This window comes from Dysidea avara, chromosome 3 (genome assembly GCF_963678975.1).
Source record: "Dysidea avara chromosome 3, odDysAvar1.4, whole genome shotgun sequence".
NCBI classification, from domain to species: Eukaryota; Metazoa; Porifera; class Demospongiae; order Dictyoceratida; family Dysideidae; genus Dysidea; species Dysidea avara.
In genome coordinates, this window is record NC_089274.1 from 3,581,687 (window position 1) to 3,590,753 (window position 9,067).

The window sequence follows — 9,067 nt, forward strand, 5'->3', positions numbered from 1 at the left end:
TAGAAGAGATAATAGCTAGATATCTGCCTGTAACTCCTCTATTGGGATCCCGTTTGCGATAGGTTCGTGACCACACCCATCAAATAAAGATCTATATAGGTGGACTAATAGCGATAGAGTACAGAGACCACTTGTAGTCTACCTCTTAACAATCTAGCTATTTACTTATCAGTAAACAAGATGACCTCACCCCAGCTCTTATTGGTCTAGTTAGCTGCACACCCTTTGGCTGACTTGAGATATTCTCTAATACAACAGTCATGTAAGATATTCTAATTGAAGTGTCACAAGTTACATTGTAGCTAGCTATGCTACAACACAAACTAGTATAAAAATGAAGTAGGAATCTATGCAATAAAAAGTAGTGAAACAAGAGATGAATGATGCATGTTCGATGGGAAAGTCCCTACTTTGGCACATTAACTATAACAATTATTTTGTTCAGTGCTAAAGTAGCGACTTTCCCATCGAGCTATGCTGTAATACCATCATTCATCTCTTGTTTTACTACTTTTTATTGCATAGATCCCTACTTCATTTTTAAATTAACAATCTTTTTAAAATACTATTACTGGAGGGGTTCATGACACTGTTCCAAACAATAGCATGTATTATTTTAATTTGATTACTGGGCAGTCAGCACTGCTGGTATGCCCAGGAAAAAAATAGAATTACAAGATTAGGTATAACTATCAGGGTGGTCTGCATCAGGTGCTAATTGTTGGTGAGAAGTGATTGACAATGCCCAAATTATACTAATGATTAGCATACTGGCCATGGGCTTTGCAGTATGAAAACACTGATTCCCCTTTCCCAAGCCCTAGTTTTACTTGTATTATAGTTGTAGCTAGTAGGATAACTTTTGCTGTTTCAGCTATGTTTCTCGACTGAGGATATTGACACCAATCGTCAGTGTCAGTATGCACTTTTCTAAGACTATTGAGCCTACTATTGACATTGACCAGCAAAAACTTAGATAAAAATGTGATTTGCACCAAAAGCAGACCCCTGACCCACTACATATGCTCTAGTCTACCATGCTAACTGTTTCAACTACCGGTACCAGCTACCAACTTCTCTTCTTTTCTCTAGTGACTTGAAAAGAATGCTATATTTAAGATGAAACTAAGCTAAACCCAACCCTAACCCTAACACTGAAGTTTGCCTGTTAAGCATAAAATGTCTTTCACTGTCTGTATGAAGGTAAGTAAGGTCGAGGTGAGCTAAGGTAGGCCTGGTTTCACTGGGATGGTCGCTTTGCTTCCTCCAACCCTAGCTCACCTCAAACTTACCAAAAACTTCCCGTCACACAGCTTGAGTCTTGGTCAGTGTCAACTTATAGCTTTTAGTGATACTTACTGACACTGACAATCGGTGTCAATAGCTTTTGGTGGAACTTTTTTGAAGTGTTTATGACAATTTGCAGTTTTGTGTATTGTTTTCTTCATTTGTGGTTTTGTTTTGCTGTACTATCACATTAATGCATATAACAGTAGAACAAATACACAAAGAAAACAATACCCCAAAACTGTAAATTACCACAAAATTTGATTTAATTTTTGTATAATTTCTTCCTTCTATAGATGCTTTATTTTTTTGCTGATTATTATTTTTTATTTGTTTCTTCTATATCATGTGTTATATTAGGCCACACCAAGTCAAACCTTAGTTTCTGGTCACCCGCCCGCATGGTAAACCTGGAACCCTAGTTTATGAGGACTATTATTAATATTACAGGTGCTTAAGTGCACGTGACCCAGCAAGACACTTATTTTTTACTGCAAAAGATCGATATACTCTAATAGAGCAGTCAGGGATTCCAATAGAGCAGTCACACTACTCTTAACTCTAATATTAGGTATATATGCCACACTAATAAAATGTTTCTAACTATAGCTAGTTTTGTCCTTGATTATATAGCTGTTCAGATTATAACTGTTACTAATGCTTCTGTAACCAAAGTAATTTCAGTAGCATTAACTACTAGTCCATGCAGATGGGCCATAACTTTAACTTTATAATTCAAATGTAGCCCTCTAATGATTAGTCTAGTAACTTCAAATTCCTTATCACTGAACACTACAGGGGTATGGAAAGCCGGCAATATTCGGTGAGCTTAAACTTAAACTTTTCCATAACTAAAATTAGATTGGCAAGTAGAAACCCTTATAGTTTAAACATTCCCAGATGATCACTAAAAAACACTAGTCTGGAGCACTCAATGACTCAAAACTTTGACAGTTACTTTTCTCAAGGTTACTGAATAGAAGGCTAGAAACACATAGCTAGTGGGCTAAGACTTCACATTTGAATGAAGAATTTCTGATGTGAAAATAGAAAGTTAAATTTCATTTTGGATCATGATCATTTGAACAACTTAGCTATAAGTCATAGTAATACTTTCCTGACATAGCTAATGAGACATTTATTTCACTTGGAAAGCATAAGTAGCTACATGAGCAAAACATTTCCTATAGTATATTCTAAATAAATAAATAAATATACTTAAATGCTATACATCAGTGTATAGCTAGCCATGATCCATCAACAACTTTCCTAGTGCATTTTTTGCCGAAGCACAACTACTTACGTTGTTGGTTAAGTTTGACTAAAAACAAAATCAACATGAATTTGCTAAATTGAGCAAATAATAATACCATACAGTATATTGTCACAGTAGAGTCTATAGTCCTGAAGTCCTGATCATCCGCCCGCCCGCATCCATTTGTAGGCTTGGGAGTGACCATGCAGAAACTAAGGTATGACTTGGAGTGGCCTTATGTGTATATGTACTTGTGGTCATTGTTGTATTTTTGTATGTTGTATGTGTAACACTCCAGCATTGAAGAACGGCTAGTCTGAATGCTGCGAGTGTAATTACCAATCAACCATATCAATCAATTAATTAATTAACAATCAACACTTCAACAAAGAGCGCCACCAAAAAGCAATTGTAAAATTATATAGCTACTCACTCAAGATCCAACATGTCGCTAGAATAGTTATTCGCCACATTCTGACTGGATTCGAGCTCTTTTCATTTGTGTACACTATAACGATCTGCAGCTCAGCACGGGTCTAACGAGAAGGCGTGGGCTCGGAAAATCACGTGATCACCATGAGGACAAAAGCGGGTGGGGTCTAAACTATGGAAGTCTAACCACGAAACGGAACGCTTTCTTAAATCAAAGCTGTTCCAGCTTGCTAATGGCATTTCCAAATATGAAAAGCAATGATCATCTGACACCGTCACAGTCACTCGTTGTTACGACTCAGTTAACTCACTCAACTGCCGGCGGAGAATTGATCATGAGTTCTGCAAGGTGCCGGTGAGGCAAGGCCAGTGTCAATACGTTTCTAAACAGTATCTCACGGGGACCACTCTACTGATGGATAGCCAATAATGTGAGTGGACTGTGTTTATTGTGTCTTCAACTTTAATACACGTGCTTTTATATCATGTGCATGATCAGATGTGTGATGTTGCACAGATAATATATAGCTATACCTGTAAGGTATATATTATCTATGGATGTTGGCACTATCCAGAGGATTAATTATTATTATTGGAGTACGTGCTTACATAGATTATATAGTTATTCCCATGGTGTTTACTGGTACAAGTCACACCACTAGGTCTGGGATTATTTTCTGCATTCTTCACGTTTCAGCTACTGTATACAAGGAAATTTTGACGTAAGAAAAATTTGACGAATTCACACTTCAGCAGATTTGACGAATAAAATGTTGATGAAAATCAAGAAATTGTAGACAAAACCTGTACTTTTAAAGGCACTTATAAACATTTGACGAATTAAATTGATTCGTCAATTTTTTCTGACGTCAAAATTTCCTTGCGTACGGTACATGTTTCTGACTCCCTGCATTCATAGGCTTTAAGTCTTCTAACAGGTCCCTAGTGGGGAGGTTTTGAAATGCAGGAGGGTTAGTATTGCTGGGGATGACAAGCACAACAATTGTAACAAGTATAGATCTTGCATTAATGCCACTATTATCTGATACATTAATTCTCAGGGTGTATACACTTTGCTGCATGAAGTTAGTTATGTCATATTTCTAGCAGGGCATCAGAATTAGGGACACTATTTTCAGAAATAAGTTTTGCCTCCCGTACTTTTTGGCCAAGTATCTCTAACATCCTATTTAGCTGCATGCGCAGAAAAATCTTCCACACGAGAAGCCATACAGTCATAGTGCTATAAATAACTTAGCAGAGTCTATGGAACAGCCTCATCTATAATATATGTAATAGTACATAGCACACTAGACTCATGTATGCAATTCTGTAAACATTAATACGTAATTATATTGTATCACGTGATTGTAATTCTTGTGTATTTTTATTGTGTGAACACGTGTAAGATTAGTTGCTCTAAGATATTACACTGGTAGCAGAGGATGGCTGAATGGCACATCAGTTTACCGAAGCCCTTTTCGAGTGAAGACGCCAAGGATTGGTTCCAGAGATTTGAAATATGTTCTGCAGCAAATGGATGGAAGGCGGAAGACCAGGCGATTAAGCTACCAACATTGCTGGAAGTGGAAGCACTCGCTATTTGGCTTGAGCTCACTACAGAGCAGCAGAAGGATTACGAGACTACCAAGAAGGAAATGCAGAACACTATAATGCCGATGGGTTTTGCATCGTTAGAAGAGTTTCATCGAAGTAAACTGCGATCAGGCGAAGCGATTTCTGTGTTCGTCCACGACCTGAAGAAACTTCTAGACATGGCAATCCCAGGAATGAATAAGGAAGCGAAGGATCCCTTACTGCTCTGCCAGTTTGTTGCTGGTTTGCCGGAACCTATAATGAAGCAGCTGAGGGCTTCTGGAGAAGTGAAGACGATTGAAGCGGCAGTTACGCGATGACTATTGATTCACAGTCAGTCTCGGCAGTTAAAGAGGAGTCCAAGGAGCACACAGGAATACAGGAGCTGAGAGACCAAGTTGCCCTGCTGACAGAGCAAGTGACTTCCCTATCAACATGGCAGAGTGGCTATCAGCAACAAAGGAGGCTACGTTGTTTCATCTGTGGCCAAATTGGTCATGTGCAACGTAATTGTCTAGCTCAAAGTAGTCATCCAGTTCAAAGTCATTTATGTTTCTCTCGTGGTCAGCCAGGCCACTTGGCAAGAAATTGTTGGTACCAGGGAAACGAACAGGGGACACCTGCTCAGGGCAACAGTCGCCCCCGTCCTTAAGCCCTATCACGGATTTAACTAATGTAATGACTGTAACTGTAGCAGTAGTAAGGAGTCAAGCTACAACAGTAAAGGGAGAACTCGGCGGTAAAGCAGTAGATGTCATGCTGGATTCTGCATCTTCTGTGTCACTAGTGCAATCTAGTACCCTAACTGGTATGAAAGATGTAGTTGGTGTCCAATGTGCCAGATCATTGCGGCTTGTCACAGCTTCTGGAGACCAGCTGCCTATTCTTAGGCATATAAGAACACACGTTAAGCTGGGTGAGTTTAATGTTATGCATGATTTTGTGGTTGTAGATAGCCTAGTTACACCAGTGATCCTAGGGATTGACTTCCTGCAACAAAATGGGCTGGTTCTGGATTTTACTTGCATAGATTTTACTTGTTGCTCTGGCTTAAGTTATTCCTATTTTTGAGGATGTACATTTAAACCAGGCCCATTTGTGCATGATTCAATCCCAAGGTGAACTGGAGACTGATGTGGTAGATGAGTGTGCTATTCCTGACTATAAGGGTCCAGCAGAATTTGACACGCCTGAATGTGGCAACCCACAACTATCGTAAAAGAGTTCAAGGCTGTATTTTGCACTACCCCTGGCAAAACCAATGATGCATATCACTACATTCATACATCAGGTAACCCAGTAAGAGTTCCACCTAGACGTGTTCCTGCACACTACCAGACAGAGGTAATGCAACAGCTGGAGACAATGCTTGACCAGGGTGTTATTACACATAAAAAGCCCTTGGATGGCCCCTGCAGTTTTTGTACCCAAAAAGACCAGCCAGCTTAGAATATGCGTCAACTACAGAGAACTCAACAAGCGTACTACCAAAGATTCGTATCCACTACCACTGCCAGACGAAGTGCAAGACAGGCTTGCTGAGTCCATTATATTCTCTACACTTGACTTGCACAGTGGATTCTGGCAATTGCCAGAAAATCCAACAGAACTGCTTTTTGTCCTGGTCCCGTTATGGGATTGTATGAATTTTGCAGGATGCCCTTTGGGTTAACCGGAGCTCCAAGCTCCTTCCAGCGCCTAATGGACAAGACTTTACAAGGTTTGCCATTCGTTACTATTTACTTGGATGACATTTTAGTGCATTCAGACAGTGTAGAGTCACATGCACAACATCTAAGGGTGGTGTTTCAACGTATTAGAGATGCAGGGCTAACACTTAGGGGTACTAAATGCCACATTGAGTTGTCCAGTGTACGCTATTTGGGACATGTGTTTTCAGCTCAGGGTATGTCTGCTGACCCCAGCAAGATCCAAGACGTCACTGATTGGCCAGTTCCAACTAATACAACCGAGGTTCGTCAGTTTCTAGGCCTGGCATTGTACTACAGACGATACATCCTTAATTTTTCTAATATTGCTGCACCACTTCACTTCCTAATTCAAAAAACGTGCCATTTTCATGGGATTCCAAATGTGATGAGGCCTTCCAATTAAGCTTTGAAAGCTCATTTAGTACAGGCCTCTGTTCTTGCATATCCTTGTTTTGACTCTACTGCTGATGAATTTGTCCTACAAACTGATGCCACTGCAGTGGGACTAGGTGCAATATTAGAGCAAAATGGTCATGTTATAGCTTATGTTAGCCGTTCTCTTACATCGTCCGAACGTAATTACAGCGTGATACAGCGGGAATGCCTTGCCATTGTTTTTGGCCTGAAACAATTCCACCACTATCTTCTGGGTAAGTCGTTTCGGCTTTACACAGACCATGCTCCCCTACAATGGTTAGCTGAGCAAAAGATGGAGGGCATGTTATTTCGTTGGGCCTTGGCCATGCAAGAATATACTTTTAAGATTGTGTATCGTAAGGGCTCTGCTAATACCAATGCTGATGCACTGTCACGATTGCCATCAATTCCATGTGCTTTAACTGTTTTCTTACCATTCCCAGAGTTGCTACAGGCTCAATTGCAGGATCCCACCATATCCCATGTACGCCATACTATTTTGCAGTCTCCCAATGTACCATCTGACAAGAGATGGAGCCAGCCTCCACTACGCAGATTCAAGCAACTCTGGAAGCAATTGCTTGTTGCAGATAGTGATACCTTGTGCTGCAAATACTCACCTGGACCACTGGAGCCAGTTGTCACTGTACCTGTCCTTCCTCCTTCCCTCCAGCAAGAAGCATTAAGGTTGAGTCATGATGTGCCTACGGCAGGCCATCAAGGGGTGGACAAAACCTTAGAGAAGTTGCACAAGAATGCCTACTGGGTCAACATGGCACGGGATGTTGAGCAATACTGTAGAAGCTGCACTACTTGTCAGCAGTCTAAACTTAGCATGCCACCACGCGCCCCACTTCAAAACATCCCAATTGGTCAACCTTGGCAAATGGTTGCTGTAGACATATTGCAAGTTCCCCTTTCTACCAATATTTACTTGTGCTGCAGAATTATTTTACAAAGTGGGTTGATGCTGTTCCTCTACCTGACCCAACAGCAAACCGCATTGTAACAGCACTAATAAAGTTTTTCTGCACGTATGGTCCACCACAAATAATTCATTCTGACCAAGGGCACAATTTCAAGAACACTATTCTCACACAGGTCCTCCAGGCATTTGGTATCCATAAGTCCCGTACCACCCCATACCACCCACAGGGCGATGGTATGGTAGAATGCTTCAATAGGACGTTACTACAACTATTAAGGGCTTATGTTACTTCACAAAGTGACTGGGAAACCTACTTACCCCAGGTCTATGCCTACTGGACAGCATGTCACAGCAGTACAGGAGTTTCTCTATACTTGCTCTTGTATGGTAGAGATCTGCCAGCACTGCAAGGGGCTACCCAGCTTGCCTATAATTCTCTTTCTTACCCTGCTGTAATCCAGGCTAAATTAGCCGAATTACAGGATTTTGTTCATGCCAACATAGCACAATTAAGCAGCTGCTAACCAAAAGTCCTCATATGACCAGTACACTAGTTCATCATCATTTAAACAAGGGGAACCTGTATGGCTACCGGTACCAACAGCTGGCAAGTTGGAGCCTCGATGGGAGGGGGGATGGGTTATCAAGTCATTAAAAAGTCCTGTTAATGTAGAGATTTGTGATGCCAAGCGAACTAAGGTTGTACACACTAATATACTGCGACACCGTTGTGATCCAGGCACATTGGACACCACCACTCAGAGGGATGATGGTGTTAAGAATGACTGGTCTCCACCAGCAATTGAACATTTGATTTTACCACCAGCCGAAGTTTCTCTGGAGTCAACACCGCGCTACCCCCAAAGATATCACTGACCACCAGACAGATACCGCCCATGATGTAATCGCTTGTGGACAAGCTTTATCTGAGAGGGGCAAGTGTAATAGTACATAACATACTAGACTCATGCATACAACTCTGTAAGCATTAATACGTAATTATATTGTATCATGTGATTGTACTTCTTGTGTATTTTCATTGTGTGAACACGTGTAAGATTAGTTACTCTAAGATATTACATATACAACATTGCACTTAAGCCGTACAGTATTGCACAAAGGCCAGGCAAACTTGATTACTTGTTTCTGATCCACAAAATTTGGAGTTTGCATGCAGTTGTTTTTCATTGATGAATATACTCTAAACACAAGCATACAGTTAGTTAAAGTCTCCCAAAAGCTAGTACATGTACATTTGGTGATGTTGAGTTTCTAGAAATGTTTCCTATGCTACAAAATAATAGCCACCCTTAGGCCACATAAACTTAATTATTAGCTTCTCATCCCTGCCCACATTGCCATTTATCTTAGGATTTTTTTGCACCATGGTGGCTTAGTGCATCCATCCAGCACCTTTAAAGTTGGTACCTGATAGAGCAG